A 15,014-nucleotide genomic window follows, 5' to 3' on the forward strand; every position below is an offset into this window, starting at 1 on the left:
ATTTTTTCAACTTATCAATGAATTTACTTGAGTTAAAAAGTAAAAGAGGTCTAAAGTTAATGTTTTTGAGCACCTGCTGTCAAACCACACTGGACATGCCCAATCTCGTCTGATCTTGAAAGCTATGCAGTGTTGGGCCTGGTTAGTACTTGGATGGGAGACCCCCTGGGAATGCCAGGTGCTGTAGGTAATTTTATACTGCCATAACATTCTTTTCTATTACATTTTACATTTAATTTTTTCAACTTATCAATGAATTTACTTGAGTTAAGAAGTAATAGAGGTCTAAATTTAATGCTTTTGAGCACCTACAGCCAAACCACACTGGACATGCCCAATCTCGTGTGATCTTATAAGCTATGCAGTGTTGGGCCTGGTTTGTACTTGGATGGGAGACCACCTTGGAATTGCAGTTGCTGTAGGAAATTTTATAAAGCCAAAACATTCTTTTCTATTACATTTTACATTTAATTTTTTCAACTTATCAATGAATTTACTTGAGTTAAGAAGTAAAAGAGGTCTAAAGTTAATATTTTTGAGCACCTACAGCCAAACCACACTGGACATGCCCAATCTCGTCTGATCTTGGAAGTTATGCAGTGTTGGGCCTGGTTAGTACTTGGATGGGAGACCACCTGGGAATACCAGGAGCTGTAGGTAATTTTATACTGCCATAACATTATTTTCTATTACATTTTACTTTTAATTTTTTCAACTTATCAATGAATTTACTTGAGTTAAGAAGTAATAGAGGTCTAAAGTTAATGTTTTTGAGCACCTACAGCCAAACCACAGAGGACATGCCCAATCTCATCTGTTCTTGGAAGTTATGCAGTGTTGGGCCTGGTTAGTACTTGGATGGGAGAACACATGGGAATACTAGGAGCTGTACGTAATTTTATACTGCCAAAACATTCTTTTCTATTACATTTTACATTTCATTTTTCAACTTATCATTAAATTTACTTGAGTTAAGCAGTAAAAGAGGTCTAAAGTTAATGTTTTTGAGCACCTACAGCCAAACCGCACTGGACATGCCCAATCTCGTCTGATTTTGGAAGCTATGCAGTGTTGGGCCTGGTTAGTACTTGGATGGGAGACCACCTAGGAATCCCAGGTGCTGTAGGTAATTTTATACTGCCATAACAGTCTATTCTATTACATTTTACATTTAATTTTTTCAACTTATCAATGAATTTACTTGAGTTAAGAAGTAATAGAGGTCTAAAGTTAATGCTTTTGAGCACCTACAGCCAAACCACACTGGACATGCCCAATCTCGTTTGGTCTTGGAAGCTATGCAGTGTTGGGCATGGTTAGTACTTGGATGGGAGACCACCTGGGAATACCAGGTGCTGTAGGTAATTTTATATAGCCATAACATTCTTTTCTATTACATTTTACATTACATTTTTTCAACTTATCAATGAATTTACTTGAGTTAAGAAGTAAAAGAGGTCTAAAGTTAATGTTTTTGAGCACCTAAAGCCAAAGCACACTGGACAATAACAATCTCATCTGATCTTGGAAGCTATGCAGTGTTGGGCCTGGTTAGTACTTCGATGGGAGACCACCAGGGAATACCAGATGCTGTAGGTAATTTTATACTGCCATAACATTCTTTTCTATTACATTTTACATTTAATTTTTTCAACTTATCAATGAATTTACTTGAGTTAAGAAGTAAAAGAGGTCTAAAATTAATGTTTTTGAGCGCCTACAGCCAAACCACACTGGACATGCCCAATCTCGTTTGGTCTTGGAAGCTATGCAGTGTTGGGCATGGTTAGTACTTGGATGGGAGACCACCTGGGAATACCAGGTGCTGTAGGTAATTTTATATAGCCATAACATTCTTTTCTATTACATTTTACATTACATTTTTTCAACTTATCAATGAATTTACTTGAGTTAAGAAGTAAAAGAGGTCTAAAGTTAATGTTTTTGAGCACCTACAGCCAAAGCACACTGGACAATAACAATCTCATCTGATCTTGGAAGCTATGCAGTGTTGGGCCTGGTTTGTACTTGGATGGGAAACCACCTGGGAATACCAGGTGCTGTAGGTAATTTTAGACAGCCAAAACATTCTTTTCTATTACATTTTACATTTAATTTTTTCAACTTATCAATGAATTTACTTGAGTTAAGAAGTAAAAGAGGTCTAAAGTTAATGTTTTTGAGCACCTACAGTCAAACCACAGAGGACATGCCCAATCTCATCTGTTCTTGGAAGTTATGCAGTGTTGGGCCTGGTTAGTACTTGGATGGGAGACCACCTGGGAATACTAGGAGCTGTAGGTAATTTTATACTGCCAAAACATTCTTTTCTATTACATTTTACATTTCATTTTTCAACTTATCATTGAATTTACTTGAGTTAAGCAGTAAAAGAGGTCTAAAGTTAATGTTTTTGAGCACCTACAGCCAAAGCACACTGGACAATAACAATCTCATCTGATCTTGGAAGCTATGCAGTGTTGGGCCTGGTTAGTACTTCCATGGGAGACCACCAGGGAATACCAGATGCTGTAGGTAATTTTATACTGCCATAACATTCTTTTCTATTACATTTTACATTTAATTTTTTCAACTTATCAATGAATTTACTTGAGTTAAGAAGTAAAAGAGGTCTAAAATTAATGTTTTTGAGCGCCTACAGCCAAACCACACTGGACATGCCCAATCTCGTCTGATCTTGCAAACTATGCAGTGTTGGGCCTTGTTTGTACTTGGATGGGAAACCACCTGGGAATACCAGGTGCTGTAGGTAATTTTAGACAGCCAAAACATTCTTTTCTATTACATTTTACATTTAATTTTTTCAACTTATCAATGAATTTACTTGAGTTAAGAAGTAAAAGAGGTCTAAAGTTAATGTTTTTGAGCACCTACAGCCAAACCACACTGGACATGCCCAATCTCATCTGATCTTGGAAGCAATGCGGTGTTTGGCCTGGTTACTACTTGGATGGGAGACCACCTGGGAATACCAGGTGCTGTAGGTAATTTTATACAGCCAAAACTTTCTTTTCTATTACAATTTACATTTAATTTTTTCAACTTATCAATGAATTTACTTGAGTTAAGAAGTAAAAGAGGTCTAAAGTTAATGTTTTTGAGCACCTACAGCCAAAGCACACTGGACATGCCCAATCTCGTCTGATATTGGAAGCTATGCAGTGTTGGGCCTGGTTAGTACTTGGACAGGAGACCACCTGGGAATACCAGGTGCTGTAGGTAATTTTATATAGCCATAACATTCTTTTCTATTACATTTTACATTACATTTTTTCAACTTATCAATGAATTTACTTGAGTTAAGAAGTAAAAGAGGTCTAAAGTTAATGTTTTTGAGCACCTACAGTCAAACCACACTGGACATGCACAATCTCGTCTGATCTTGGAAGCTATGCAGTGTTGGGCCTGGTTAGTACTTGGATGGGAGACCCCCTGGGAATACCAGGTGCTGTAGGTAATTTTATACTGCCATAACATTCTTTTCTATTACATTTTACATTTAATTTTTTCAACATATCAATGAATTTACATGAGTTAAGAAGTAATAGAGGTCTAAATTTAATGCTTTTGAGCACCTACAGCCAAACCACACTGGACATGCCCAATCTCGTCTGATCTTGTAAGCTTTGCTGTGTTGGGCCTGGTTTGTACTTGGATGGGAGACCACCTGGGAATACCAGTACCTGTTGGAAATTTTATACAGCCAAAACATTCTTTTCTATTACATTTTACATCTAATATTTTCAACTTATCAATGAATTTACTTGAGTTAAGAAGTAAAAGAGGTCTAAAATTAATGTTTTTGAGCACCTACAGCCAAACCACACTGGACATTCCCAATCTTGTTTGATCTTGGAAACTATGTAGTGTTGGGCCTGGTTAGTACTTGGATGGGAGACCACCTGGGAATACCAGGTGCTGTAGGTAATTTTATACTGCCATAACATTCTTTTCTATTACATTTTACATTTAATTTTTTCAGCTTATCAATGAATTTACTTGAGTTAAGAAGTAATAGAGGTCTAAAGTTAAAGCTTTGGGCACCTACAGCCAAACCACACTGGACATGCCCAATCTCGTCTGATCTTGGAAGCTATGCAGTGTTGGGCCTGGTTAGTACTTGGATGGGAGACCACCTGGGACTACCAGGTGCTGTAGGTAATTTAATATAGTCATAACATTCTTTTCTATTACATTTTACATTACATTTTTTCAACTTATCAATGAATTAACTTGAGTTAAGAAGTAAAAGAGGTCTAAAGTTAATGTTTTTGAGCACCTACAGTCAAACCACACTGGACATGCCCAATCTCGTCTGATCTTGAAAGCTATGCAGTGTTGGGCCTGGTTAGTACTTGGATGGGAGACCACCTGGGAATGCGAGGTGCTGTAGGTAATTTTATACTACCATAACATTCTTTTCTATTACATTTTTCATTTCATTTTTCAACTAATCATTGAGTTTACTTGAGTTAAGAAGTAAGAGGTCTAAAGTTAATGTTTTTGAGCACCTACAGCCAAACCACACTGGACATGCCCAATCTCGTCTGAACTTGGAAGCTATGCAGTGTTGGGCCTGGTAAGTACTTGGATGGGAGACCACCTGGGAATACCAGGTGCTGTAGATAATTTTATACTGCCATAACATTCTTTTCTATTACATTTTACATTTAATTTTTTCAACTTATCAATGAATTTACTTGAGTTAAGAAGTAATAGAGGTCTAAAGTTAATGGTTTTGAGCACCTACAGCCAAACCACACTGGAAATGCCCAATCTTGTCTGAACTTGAAAGCTATGCAGTGTTGGGCCTGGTTAGTACTTGGATGGGAAACAACCTGGGAATACCAGGTGCTGTATGTAATTTTATACTGCCATAACATTCTTTTCTATTACATTTTACATTTAATTTTTTCAAATTATCAATGAATTTACTTGAGTTAAGAAGTAATAGAGGTCTAAAATTAATGGTTTTGGGCACCTACAGCCAAACCACACTGGACATGCCCAATATCGTCTGATTTTGGAAGCTATGCAGTGTTGGGCCTGGTTAGTACATGAATGGGAGACCACCTGGGAATACCAGGTGCTGTAGGTAATTTTATACTGCCATAACATTCGTTTCCATTACATTTTACATTTCATTTTTCAACTTATCATTGAATTTACTTGAGTTAAGAAGTAAAAGAGGTCTAAAGTTAATGTTTTTGAGCACCTACAGCCAAACCATACTGGACATGCCCAATCTCGTCTGATCTTGGAAGCTATGCAGTGGTGGGCCTCGTTAGTACTTGGATGGGAGACCACCTAGTAATCCCAGGTGCTGTAGGTAATTTTATACTGCCATAACATTCTTTTCTACTACATTTTACATTTAATTTTTTCAACTTATCAATGAATTTACTTGAGTTAAGAAGTAATAGAGGTCTAAAGTTAATGCTTTTGAGCACCTACAGCCAAACCACACTGGACATGCCCAATCTCGTCTGATCTTGGAAGCTATGCAGTGTTGGGCCTGGTTAGTACTTGGATGGGAGACCACCTGGGAATACCAGGTGCTGTAGGTAATTTTATATAGCCATAACATTCTTTTCTATTACATTTTACATTACATTTTTTCAACTTATCAATGAATTTACTTTAGTTAAGAAGTAAAAGAGGTCTAAAGTTAATGTTTTTGAGCACCTACAGTCAAACCACACTGGACATGCCCAATTTCATCTGATCTTGGAAGCTATGCAGTGTTGGGCCTGGTTAGTACTTGGATGGGAGACCACCTGGGAATACCAGGTGCTGTAGGTAATTTTATACTGCCATAACATTCTTTTCCATTACATTTTACATTTAATTTTTTCAACTTATCAATGAATTTACTTGAGTTAAGAAGTAAAAGAGGTCTAAAGTTAATGTTTTTGAGCACCTACTGCCAAACCACACTGGACATGCCCAATCTTGTTTGATCTTGGAAGCTATGCAGTATTGGGCCTGGTTAGTACTTGGATGGGAGACCAGCTGGGAATACCAGGTGCTGTAGGTAATTTTATAGTGCCATGACATTCTTTTCTATTACATTTTACATTTAATTTTTTCAACTTATCAATGAATTTACTTGAGTTAAGAAGTAATAGAGGTCTAAAGATAATGGTTTTGGGCACCTACAGCCAAACCACACTGGACATGCCCAATCTCGTCTGATCTTATAAGCTATGCAGTGTTGGGCCTGGTTTGTACTTGGATGGGAGACCACCTTGGAATTGCAGTTGCTGTAGGAAATTTTATACAGCCAAAACATTCTTTTCTATTACATTTTACATTTAATTTTTTCAACTTATCAATGAATTTACTTGAGTTAAGAAGTAAAAGAGGTCTAAAGTTAATGTTTTTGAGCACCTACAGCCAAACCACACTGGACATGCCCAATCTCGTCTGATCTTGGAAGTTATGCAGTGTTGGGCCTGGTTAGTACTTGGATGGGAGACCACCTGGGAATACCAGGAGCTGTAGGTAATTTTATACTGCCATAACATTATTTTCTATTACATTTTACATTTAATTTTTTCAACTTATCAATGAATTTACTTGAGTTAAGAAGTAATAGAGGTCTAAAGTTAATGTTTTTGAGCACCTACAGCCAAACCACACTGGACATGCCCAATCTCGTCTGATATTGGAAGCTATGTAGTGTTGGGCCTGGTTAGTACTTGGATGGGAGAACACATGGGAATACCAGGTGCAATAGGTAATTTTATACTGCCATAACATTCTTTTCTATTACATTTTACATTTCATTTTTCAACTAATCATTGAATTTGCTTGAGTTAAGAAGTAAAAGAGGTCTAAAGTTAATGTTTTTGAGCACCTACAGCCAAACTATACTGGACATGCCCAATCTCGTCTGATCTTGGAAGCTATGCAGTGTTGGGCCTTGTTCGTACTTGGATGGGAGACTACCTGGGAATGCCAGGTGCTGTAGGTAATTTTATGCAGCCATAACATTCTTTTCTATTACATTTTACTTTTAATTTTTTCAACTTATCAATGAATTTACTTGAGTTAAGAAGTAAAAGAGGTCTAAAGTTAATGTTTTTGAGCACCTACAGTCAAACCACAGAGGACATGCCCAATCTCATCTGTTCTTGGAAGTTATGCAGTATTGGGCCTGGTTAGTACTTGGATGGGAGACCACTTGGGAATACAAGGAGCTGTAGGTAATTTTATACTGGGAAAACATTCTTTTCTATTACATTTTACATTTCATTTTTCAACTTATCATTGAATTTACTTGAGTTAAGCAGTAAAAGAGGTCTAAAGTTAATGTTTTTGAGCACCTACAGCCAAACCACACTGGACATGCCCAATCTCATCTGATCTTGGAAGCAATGCGGTGTTTGGCCTGGTTACTACTTGGATGGGAGACCACCTGGGAATACCAGGTGCTGTAGGTAATTTTATACAGCCAAAACTTTCTTTTCTATTACAATTTACATTTAATTTTTTCAACTTATCAATGAATTTACTTGAGTTAAGAAGTAAAAGAGGTCTAAAGTTAATGTTTTTGAGCACCTACAGCCAAAGCACACTGGACATGCCCAATCTCGTCTGATCTTGGAAGCTATGCAGTGTTGGGCCTGGTTAGTACTTGGACAGGAGACCACCTGGGAATACCAGGTGCTGTAGGTAATTTTATATAGCCATAACATTCTTTTCTATTACATTTTACATTACATTTTTTCAACTTATCAATGAATTTACTTGAGTTAAGAAGTAAAAGAGGTCTAAAGTTAATGTTTTTGAGCACCTACAGTCAAACCACACTGGACATGCACAATCTCGTCTGATCTTGGAAGCTATGCAGTGTTGGGCCTGGTTAGTACTTGGATGGGAGACCCCCTGGGAATACCAGGTGCTGTAGCTAATTTTATACTGCCATAACATTCTTTTCTATTACATTTTACATTTAATTTTTTCAACATATCAATGAATTTACTTGAGTTAAGAAGTAATAGAGGTCTAAATTTAATGCTTTTGAGCACCTACAGCCAAACCACACTGGACATGCCCAATCTCGTCTGATCTTGTAAGCTTTGCTGTGTTGGGCCTGGTTTGTACTTGGATGGGAGACCACCTGGGAATACCAGTACCTGTTGGAAATTTTATACAGCCAAAACATTCTTTTCTATTACATTTTACATCTAATATTTTCAACTTATCAATGAATTTACTTGAGTTAAGAAGTAAAAGAGGTCTAAAATTAATGTTTTTGAGCACCTACAGCCAAACCACACTGGACATTCCCAATCTTGTTTGATCTTGGAAACTATGTAGTGTTGGGCCTGGTTAGTACTTGGATGGGAGACCACCTGGGAATACCAGGTGCTGTAGGTAATTTTATACTGCCATAACATTCTTTTCTATTACATTTTACATTTAATTTTTTCAGCTTATCAATGAATTTACTTGAGTTAAGAAGTAATAGAGGTCTAAAGTTAAGGCTTTGGGCACCTACAGCCAAACCACACTGGACATGCCCAATCTCGTCTGATCTTGGAAGCTATGCAGTGTTGGGCCTGGTTAGTACTTGGATGGGAGACCACCTGGGACTACCAGGTGCTGTAGGTAATTTTATATAGTCATAACATTCTTTTCTATTACATTTTACATTCCATTTTTTCAACTTATCAATGAATTAACTTGAGTTAAGAAGTAAAAGAGGTCTAAAGTTAATGTTTTTGAGCACCTACAGTCAAACCACACTGGACATGCCCAATCTCGTCTGATCTTGAAAGCTATGCAGTGTTGGGCCTGGTTAGTACTTGGATGGGAGACCACCTGGGAATGCGAGGTGCTGTAGGTAATTTTATACTACCATAACATTCTTTTCTATTACATTTTTCATTTCATTTTTCAACTAATCATTGAATTTACTTGAGTTAAGAAGTAAGAGGTCTAAAGTTAATGTTTTTGAGCACCTACAGCCAAACCACACTGGACATGCCCAATCTCGTCTGAACTTGGAAGCTATGCAGTGTTGGGCCTGGTAAGTACTTGGATGGGAGACCACCTGGGAATACCAGGTGCTGTAGATAATTTTATACTGCCATAACATTCTTTTCTATTACATTTTACATTTAATTTTTTCAACTTATCAATGAATTTACTTGAGTTAAGAAGTAATAGAGGTCTAAAGTTAATGGTTTTGAGCACCTACAGCCAAACCACACTGGACATGCCCAATCTCGTCTGAACTTGAAAGCTATGCAGTGTTGGGCCTGGTTAGTACTTGGATGGGAAACAACCTGGGAATACCAGGTGCTGTATGTAATTTTATACTGCCATAACATTCTTTTCTATTACATTTTACATTTAATTTTTTCAAATTATCAATGAATTTACTTGAGTTAAGAAGTAATAGAGGTCTAAAATTAATGGTTTTGGGCACCTACAGCCAAACCACACTGGACATGCCCAATATCGTCTGATTTTGGAAGCTATGCAGTGTTGGGCCTGGTTAGTACATGAATGGGAGACCACCTGGGAATACCAGGTGCTGTAGGTAATTTTATACTGCCATAACATTCGTTTCCATTACATTTTACATTTCATTTTTCAACTTATCATTGAATTTACTTGAGTTAAGAAGTAAAAGAGGTCTAAAGTTAATGTTTTTGAGCACCTACAGCCAAACCACACTGGACATGCCCAATCTCATCTGATCTTGGAAGCAATGCGGTGTTTGGCCTGGTTACTACTTGGATGGGAGACCACCTGGGAATACCAGGTGCTGTAGGTAATTTTATACAGCCAAAACTTTCTTTTCTATTACAATTTACATTTAATTTTTTCAACTTATCAATGAATTTACTTGAGTTAAGAAGTAAAAGAGGTCTAAAGTTAATGTTTTTGAGCACCTACAGCCAAAGCACACTGGACATGCCCAATCTCGTCTGATCTTGGAAGCTATGCAGTGTTGGGCCTGGTTAGTACTTGGACAGGAGACCACCTGGGAATACCAGGTGCTGTAGGTAATTTTATATAGCCATAACATTCTTTTCTATTACATTTTACATTACATTTTTTCAACTTATCAATGAATTTACTTGAGTTAAGAAGTAAAAGAGGTCTAAAGTTAATGTTTTTGAGCACCTACAGTCAAACCACACTGGACATGCACAATCTCGTCTGATCTTGGAAGCTATGCAGTGTTGGGCCTGGTTAGTACTTGGATGGGAGACCCCCTGGGAATACCAGGTGCTGTAGCTAATTTTATACTGCCATAACATTCTTTTCTATTACATTTTACATTTAATTTTTTCAACATATCAATGAATTTACTTGAGTTAAGAAGTAATAGAGGTCTAAATTTAATGCTTTTGAGCACCTACAGCCAAACCACACTGGACATGCCCAATCTCAACTGATCTTGTAAGCTTTGCTGTGTTGGGCCTGGTTTGTACTTGGATGGGAGACCACCTGGGAATACCAGTACCTGTTGGAAATTTTATACAGCCAAAACATTCTTTTCTATTACATTTTACATCTAATATTTTCAACTTATCAATGAATTTACTTGAGTTAAGAAGTAAAAGAGGTCTAAAATTAATGTTTTTGAGCACCTACAGCCAAACCACACTGGACATTCCCAATCTTGTTTGATCTTGGAAACTATGTAGTGTTGGGCCTGGTTAGTACTTGGATGGGAGACCACCTGGGAATACCAGGTGCTGTAGGTAATTTTATACTGCCATAACATTCTTTTCTATTACATTTTACATTTAATTTTTTCAGCTTATCAATGAATTTACTTGAGTTAAGAAGTAATAGAGGTCTAAAGTTAAGGCTTTGGGCACCTACAGCCAAACCACACTGGACATGCCCAATCTCGTCTGATCTTGGAAGCTATGCAGTGTTGGGCCTGGTTAGTACTTGGATGGGAGACCACCTGGGACTACCAGGTGCTGTAGGTAATTTTATATAGTCATAACATTCTTTTCTATTACATTTTACATTCCATTTTTTCAACTTATCAATGAATTAACTTGAGTTAAGAAGTAAAAGAGGTCTAAAGTTAATGTTTTTGAGCACCTACAGTCAAACCACACTGGACATGCCCAATCTCGTCTGATCTTGAAAGCTATGCAGTGTTGGGCCTGGTTAGTACTTGGATGGGAGACCACCTGGGAATGCGAGGTGCTGTAGGTAATTTTATACTACCATAACATTCTTTTCTATTACATTTTTCATTTCATTTTTCAACTAATCATTGAATTTACTTGAGTTAAGAAGTAAGAGGTCTAAAGTTAATGTTTTTGAGCACCTACAGCCAAACCACACTGGACATGCCCAATCTCGTCTGAACTTGGAAGCTATGCAGTGTTGGGCCTGGTAAGTACTTGGATGGGAGACCACCTGGGAATACCAGGTGCTGTAGATAATTTTATACTGCCATAACATTCTTTTCTATTACATTTTACATTTAATTTTTTCAACTTATCAATGAATTTACTTGAGTTAAGAAGTAATAGAGGTCTAAAGTTAATGGTTTTGAGCACCTACAGCCAAACCACACTGGACATGCCCAATCTCGTCTGAACTTGAAAGCTATGCAGTGTTGGGCCTGGTTAGTACTTGGATGGGAAACAACCTGGGAATACCAGGTGCTGTATGTAATTTTATACTGCCATAACATTCTTTTCTATTACATTTTACATTTAATTTTTTCAAATTATCAATGAATTTACTTGAGTTAAGAAGTAATAGAGGTCTAAAATTAATGGTTTTGGGCACCTACAGCCAAACCACACTGGACATGCCCAATATCGTCTGATTTTGGAAGCTATGCAGTGTTGGGCCTGGTTAGTACATGAATGGGAGACCACCTGGGAATACCAGGTGCTGTAGGTAATTTTATACTGCCATAACATTCGTTTCCATTACATTTTACATTTCATTTTTCAACTTATCATTGAATTTACTTGAGTTAAGAAGTAAAAGAGGTCTAAAGTTAATGTTTTTGAGCACCTACAGCCAAACCATACTGGACATGCCCAATCTCATCTGATCTTGGAAGCTATGCAGTGGTGGGCCTCGTTAGTACTTGGATGGGAGACCACCTAGTAATCCCAGGTGCTGTAGGTAATTTTATACTGCCATAACATTCTTTTCTACTACATTTTACATTTAATTTTTTCAACTTATCAATGAATTTACTTGAGTTAAGAAGTAATAGAGGTCTAAAGTTAATGCTTTTGAGCACCTACAGCCAAACCACACTGGACATGCCCAATCTCGTCTGATCTTGGAAGCTATGCAGTGTTGGGCCTGGTTAGTACTTGGATGGGAGACCACCTGGGAATACCAGGTGCTGTAGGTAATTTTATATAGCCATAAAATTCTTTTCTATTACATTTTACATTACATTTTTTCAACTTATCAATGAATTTACTTGAGTTAAGAAGTAAAAGAGGTCTAAAGTTAATGTTTTTGAGCACCTACAGTCAAACCACACTGGACATGCCCAATTTCATCTGATCTTGGAAGCTATGCAGTGTTGGGCCTGGTTAGTACTTGGATGGGAGACCACCTGGGAATACCAGGTGCTGTAGGTAATTTTATACTGCCATAACATTCTTTTCCATTACATTTTACATTTAATTTTTTCAACTTATCAATGAATTTACTTGAGTTAAGAAGTAAAAGAGGTCTAAAGTTAATGTTTTTGAGCACCTACTGCCAAACCACACTGGACATGCCCAATCTTGTTTGATCTTGGAAGCTATGCAGTATTGGGTCTGGTTAGTACTTGGATGGGAGACCACCTGGGAATACCAGGTGCTGTAGGTAATTTTATAGTGCCATGACATTCTTTTCTATTACATTTTACATTTAATTTTTTCAACTTATCAATGAATTTACTTGAGTTAAGAAGTAAAAGAGGTCTAAAGATAAGGGTTTTGGGCACCTACAGCCAAACCACACTGGACATGCCCAATCTCGTCTGATCTTGAAAGCTATGCAGTGTTGGGCCTGGTTAGTACTTGGATGGGAGACAACCTGGGAATACCAAGAGCTGTAGGTAATTTTATACTGCCAAAACATTCTTTTCTATTACATTTTACATTTCATTTTTCAACTTATCATTGAATTTACTTGAGTTAAGAAGTAAAAGAGGTCTAAAGTTAAGGTTTTTGAGCACAAACAGCCAAACCACACTGGACATGCCCAATCTCGTCTGATCTTGGAAGCTATGCAGTGTTGGGCCTGGTTAGTACTTTGATGGGAGACCACCTAGGAATCCCAGGTGCTGTAGGTAATTTTATACTGCCATAACAGTCTATTCTATTACATTTTACATTTTATTTTTTCAACTTATCAATGAATTTACTTGAGTTAAGAAGTAATAGAGGTCTAAAGTTAATGCTTTTGAGCACCTACAGCCAAACCACACTGGACATGCCCAATCTTGTTTGATCTTGGAAGCTATGCAGTGTTGGGCCTGGTTAGTACTTGGACGGGAGACCACTTGGGAATACCAGGTGCTGTAGGAAATTTTATATAGCCATAACATTCTTTTCTATTAAATTTTACATTACATTTTTTCAACTTATCAATAAATTTACTTGAGTTAAGAAGTAAAAGAGGTCTAAAGTTAATGTTTTTGAGCACCTGCTGTCAAACCACACTGGACATGCCCAATCTCGTCTGATCTTGAAAGCTATGCAGTGTTGGGCCTGGTTAGTACTTGGATGGGAGACCCCCTGGGAATGCCAGGTGCTGTAGGTAATTTTATACTGCCATAACATTCTTTTCTATTACATTTTACATTTCATTTTTCAACTAATCATTGAATTTGCTTGAGTTAAGAAGTAAAAGCGGTCTAAAGTTAATGTTTTTGAGCACCTACAGCCAAACTATACTGGACATGCCCAATCTCGTCTGATCTTGGAAGCTATGCAGTGTTGGGCCTTGTTCGTACTTGGATGGGAGACTACCTGGGAATGCCAGGTGCTGTAGGTAATTTTATGCAGCCATAACATTCTTTTCTATTACATTTTACTTTTAATTTTTTCAACTTATCAATGAATTTACTTGAGTTAAGAAGTAAAAGAGGTCTAAAGTTAATGTTTTTGAGCACCTACAGTCAAACCACAGAGGACATGCCCAATCTCATCTGTTCTTGGAAATTATGCAGTGTTGGGCCTGGTTAGTACTTGGATGGGAGACCACCTGGGAATACTAGGAGCTGTAGGTAATTTTATACTGCCAAAACATTCTTTTCTATTACATTTTACATTTCATTTTTCAACTTATCATTGAATTTACTTGAGTTAAGCAGTAAAAGAGGTCTAAAGTTAATGTTTTTGAGCACCTACAGCCAAACCGCACTGGACATGCTCAATCTTGTCTGATTTTGGAAGCTATGCAGTGTTGGGCCTGGTTAGTACTTCGATGGGAGACCACCAGGGAATACCAGATGCTGTAGGTAATTTTATACTGCCATAACATTCTTTTCTATTACATTTTACATTTAATTTTTTCAACTTATCAATGAATTTACTTGAGTTAAGAAGTAAAAGAGGTCTAAAATTAATGTTTTTGAGCGCCTACAGCCAAACCACACTGGACATGCCCAATCTCGTCTGATCTTGCAAACTATGCAGTGTTGGGCCTGGTTTGTACTTGGATTGGAAACCACCTGGGAATACCAGGTGCTGTAGGTAATTTTAGACAGCCAAAACATTCTTTTCTATTACATTTTACATTTAATTTTTTCAACTTATCAATGAATTTACTTGAGTTAAGAAGTAAAAGAGGTCTAAAGTTAATGTTTTTGAGCACCTACAGTCAAACCACAGAGGACATGCCCAATCTCATCTGTTCTTGGAAGTTATGCAGTGTTGGGCCTGGTTAGTACTTGGATGGGAGACCACCTGGAAATACTAGGAGCTGTAGGTAATTTTATACTGCCAAAACATTCTTTTCTATTACATTTTACA

General features: G+C 37.3%; 4 non-coding genes and 54 pseudogenes across 4 annotated transcripts; all 58 read left to right on the forward strand.

The window, feature by feature from the left end:
• Positions 1-71: 71 nt before the first annotated feature.
• On the forward strand, positions 72-190 carry LOC148493525 (5S ribosomal RNA; annotated as a pseudogene).
• A 351-nt stretch (positions 191-541) lies between these two features.
• Positions 542-660, forward strand: LOC148493526 (5S ribosomal RNA). Its single transcript, XR_015870545.1, has one exon. It is a non-coding gene; the product is annotated as a 5S ribosomal RNA (ribosomal RNA).
• Positions 661-776: 116 nt separating this feature from the next.
• On the forward strand, positions 777-895 carry LOC148493527 (5S ribosomal RNA; annotated as a pseudogene).
• Positions 896-1,010: 115 nt separating this feature from the next.
• On the forward strand, positions 1,011-1,129 carry LOC148493528 (5S ribosomal RNA; annotated as a pseudogene).
• A 116-nt stretch (positions 1,130-1,245) lies between these two features.
• LOC148493529 (5S ribosomal RNA) lies at positions 1,246-1,364 on the forward strand (annotated as a pseudogene).
• A 351-nt stretch (positions 1,365-1,715) lies between these two features.
• Positions 1,716-1,834, forward strand: LOC148493530 (5S ribosomal RNA; annotated as a pseudogene).
• Positions 1,835-1,950: 116 nt separating this feature from the next.
• On the forward strand, positions 1,951-2,069 carry LOC148493531 (5S ribosomal RNA; annotated as a pseudogene).
• Positions 2,070-2,185: 116 nt separating this feature from the next.
• LOC148493532 (5S ribosomal RNA) lies at positions 2,186-2,304 on the forward strand (annotated as a pseudogene).
• A 115-nt stretch (positions 2,305-2,419) lies between these two features.
• LOC148493533 (5S ribosomal RNA) lies at positions 2,420-2,538 on the forward strand (annotated as a pseudogene).
• A 116-nt stretch (positions 2,539-2,654) lies between these two features.
• LOC148493534 (5S ribosomal RNA) lies at positions 2,655-2,773 on the forward strand (annotated as a pseudogene).
• Positions 2,774-2,889: 116 nt separating this feature from the next.
• Positions 2,890-3,008, forward strand: LOC148493535 (5S ribosomal RNA; annotated as a pseudogene).
• Positions 3,009-3,124: 116 nt separating this feature from the next.
• LOC148493536 (5S ribosomal RNA) lies at positions 3,125-3,243 on the forward strand (annotated as a pseudogene).
• A 116-nt stretch (positions 3,244-3,359) lies between these two features.
• Positions 3,360-3,478, forward strand: LOC148493537 (5S ribosomal RNA; annotated as a pseudogene).
• A 351-nt stretch (positions 3,479-3,829) lies between these two features.
• Positions 3,830-3,948, forward strand: LOC148493538 (5S ribosomal RNA; annotated as a pseudogene).
• Positions 3,949-4,063: 115 nt separating this feature from the next.
• Positions 4,064-4,182, forward strand: LOC148493539 (5S ribosomal RNA; annotated as a pseudogene).
• Positions 4,183-4,298: 116 nt separating this feature from the next.
• LOC148493540 (5S ribosomal RNA) lies at positions 4,299-4,417 on the forward strand (annotated as a pseudogene).
• Positions 4,418-4,530: 113 nt separating this feature from the next.
• LOC148493541 (5S ribosomal RNA) lies at positions 4,531-4,649 on the forward strand (annotated as a pseudogene).
• A 116-nt stretch (positions 4,650-4,765) lies between these two features.
• Positions 4,766-4,884, forward strand: LOC148493542 (5S ribosomal RNA; annotated as a pseudogene).
• A 116-nt stretch (positions 4,885-5,000) lies between these two features.
• Positions 5,001-5,119, forward strand: LOC148493543 (5S ribosomal RNA; annotated as a pseudogene).
• A 115-nt stretch (positions 5,120-5,234) lies between these two features.
• Positions 5,235-5,353, forward strand: LOC148493544 (5S ribosomal RNA; annotated as a pseudogene).
• A 116-nt stretch (positions 5,354-5,469) lies between these two features.
• Positions 5,470-5,588, forward strand: LOC148493545 (5S ribosomal RNA). The gene has a single exon (XR_015870231.1). It is a non-coding gene; the product is annotated as a 5S ribosomal RNA (ribosomal RNA).
• Positions 5,589-5,704: 116 nt separating this feature from the next.
• On the forward strand, positions 5,705-5,823 carry LOC148493546 (5S ribosomal RNA; annotated as a pseudogene).
• Positions 5,824-5,939: 116 nt separating this feature from the next.
• LOC148493547 (5S ribosomal RNA) lies at positions 5,940-6,058 on the forward strand (annotated as a pseudogene).
• Positions 6,059-6,409: 351 nt separating this feature from the next.
• Positions 6,410-6,528, forward strand: LOC148493548 (5S ribosomal RNA). Its single transcript, XR_015870547.1, has one exon. It is a non-coding gene; the product is annotated as a 5S ribosomal RNA (ribosomal RNA).
• A 116-nt stretch (positions 6,529-6,644) lies between these two features.
• On the forward strand, positions 6,645-6,763 carry LOC148493549 (5S ribosomal RNA; annotated as a pseudogene).
• A 115-nt stretch (positions 6,764-6,878) lies between these two features.
• Positions 6,879-6,997, forward strand: LOC148493550 (5S ribosomal RNA; annotated as a pseudogene).
• Positions 6,998-7,113: 116 nt separating this feature from the next.
• LOC148493551 (5S ribosomal RNA) lies at positions 7,114-7,232 on the forward strand (annotated as a pseudogene).
• A 115-nt stretch (positions 7,233-7,347) lies between these two features.
• Positions 7,348-7,466, forward strand: LOC148493552 (5S ribosomal RNA; annotated as a pseudogene).
• Positions 7,467-7,582: 116 nt separating this feature from the next.
• Positions 7,583-7,701, forward strand: LOC148493553 (5S ribosomal RNA; annotated as a pseudogene).
• Positions 7,702-7,817: 116 nt separating this feature from the next.
• Positions 7,818-7,936, forward strand: LOC148493554 (5S ribosomal RNA; annotated as a pseudogene).
• Positions 7,937-8,287: 351 nt separating this feature from the next.
• LOC148493555 (5S ribosomal RNA) lies at positions 8,288-8,406 on the forward strand (annotated as a pseudogene).
• Positions 8,407-8,521: 115 nt separating this feature from the next.
• Positions 8,522-8,640, forward strand: LOC148493556 (5S ribosomal RNA; annotated as a pseudogene).
• Positions 8,641-8,756: 116 nt separating this feature from the next.
• On the forward strand, positions 8,757-8,875 carry LOC148493557 (5S ribosomal RNA; annotated as a pseudogene).
• Positions 8,876-8,988: 113 nt separating this feature from the next.
• LOC148493558 (5S ribosomal RNA) lies at positions 8,989-9,107 on the forward strand (annotated as a pseudogene).
• A 116-nt stretch (positions 9,108-9,223) lies between these two features.
• LOC148493559 (5S ribosomal RNA) lies at positions 9,224-9,342 on the forward strand (annotated as a pseudogene).
• A 116-nt stretch (positions 9,343-9,458) lies between these two features.
• On the forward strand, positions 9,459-9,577 carry LOC148493560 (5S ribosomal RNA; annotated as a pseudogene).
• A 115-nt stretch (positions 9,578-9,692) lies between these two features.
• On the forward strand, positions 9,693-9,811 carry LOC148493561 (5S ribosomal RNA; annotated as a pseudogene).
• A 116-nt stretch (positions 9,812-9,927) lies between these two features.
• LOC148493562 (5S ribosomal RNA) lies at positions 9,928-10,046 on the forward strand (annotated as a pseudogene).
• Positions 10,047-10,162: 116 nt separating this feature from the next.
• On the forward strand, positions 10,163-10,281 carry LOC148493563 (5S ribosomal RNA; annotated as a pseudogene).
• A 351-nt stretch (positions 10,282-10,632) lies between these two features.
• Positions 10,633-10,751, forward strand: LOC148493564 (5S ribosomal RNA; annotated as a pseudogene).
• A 115-nt stretch (positions 10,752-10,866) lies between these two features.
• LOC148493565 (5S ribosomal RNA) lies at positions 10,867-10,985 on the forward strand (annotated as a pseudogene).
• A 116-nt stretch (positions 10,986-11,101) lies between these two features.
• On the forward strand, positions 11,102-11,220 carry LOC148493566 (5S ribosomal RNA; annotated as a pseudogene).
• Positions 11,221-11,333: 113 nt separating this feature from the next.
• Positions 11,334-11,452, forward strand: LOC148493567 (5S ribosomal RNA; annotated as a pseudogene).
• A 116-nt stretch (positions 11,453-11,568) lies between these two features.
• Positions 11,569-11,687, forward strand: LOC148493568 (5S ribosomal RNA; annotated as a pseudogene).
• Positions 11,688-11,803: 116 nt separating this feature from the next.
• LOC148493569 (5S ribosomal RNA) lies at positions 11,804-11,922 on the forward strand (annotated as a pseudogene).
• Positions 11,923-12,037: 115 nt separating this feature from the next.
• On the forward strand, positions 12,038-12,156 carry LOC148493570 (5S ribosomal RNA; annotated as a pseudogene).
• Positions 12,157-12,272: 116 nt separating this feature from the next.
• Positions 12,273-12,391, forward strand: LOC148493571 (5S ribosomal RNA). Its single transcript, XR_015870232.1, has one exon. It is a non-coding gene; the product is annotated as a 5S ribosomal RNA (ribosomal RNA).
• A 116-nt stretch (positions 12,392-12,507) lies between these two features.
• LOC148493572 (5S ribosomal RNA) lies at positions 12,508-12,626 on the forward strand (annotated as a pseudogene).
• A 116-nt stretch (positions 12,627-12,742) lies between these two features.
• Positions 12,743-12,861, forward strand: LOC148493573 (5S ribosomal RNA; annotated as a pseudogene).
• Positions 12,862-12,977: 116 nt separating this feature from the next.
• LOC148493574 (5S ribosomal RNA) lies at positions 12,978-13,096 on the forward strand (annotated as a pseudogene).
• A 115-nt stretch (positions 13,097-13,211) lies between these two features.
• LOC148493575 (5S ribosomal RNA) lies at positions 13,212-13,330 on the forward strand (annotated as a pseudogene).
• Positions 13,331-13,446: 116 nt separating this feature from the next.
• On the forward strand, positions 13,447-13,565 carry LOC148493576 (5S ribosomal RNA; annotated as a pseudogene).
• Positions 13,566-13,681: 116 nt separating this feature from the next.
• Positions 13,682-13,800, forward strand: LOC148493577 (5S ribosomal RNA; annotated as a pseudogene).
• A 115-nt stretch (positions 13,801-13,915) lies between these two features.
• LOC148493578 (5S ribosomal RNA) lies at positions 13,916-14,034 on the forward strand (annotated as a pseudogene).
• A 116-nt stretch (positions 14,035-14,150) lies between these two features.
• On the forward strand, positions 14,151-14,269 carry LOC148493579 (5S ribosomal RNA; annotated as a pseudogene).
• Positions 14,270-14,384: 115 nt separating this feature from the next.
• On the forward strand, positions 14,385-14,503 carry LOC148493580 (5S ribosomal RNA; annotated as a pseudogene).
• Positions 14,504-14,619: 116 nt separating this feature from the next.
• Positions 14,620-14,738, forward strand: LOC148493581 (5S ribosomal RNA; annotated as a pseudogene).
• Positions 14,739-14,854: 116 nt separating this feature from the next.
• On the forward strand, positions 14,855-14,973 carry LOC148493582 (5S ribosomal RNA; annotated as a pseudogene).
• Positions 14,974-15,014: the final 41 nt, after the last annotated feature.

This window comes from Taudactylus pleione, unplaced genomic scaffold (genome assembly GCF_031769625.1).
Source record: "Taudactylus pleione unplaced genomic scaffold, aTauple2 ptg000550l, whole genome shotgun sequence".
Lineage (NCBI taxonomy): Eukaryota > Metazoa > Chordata > Amphibia > Anura > Myobatrachidae > Taudactylus > Taudactylus pleione.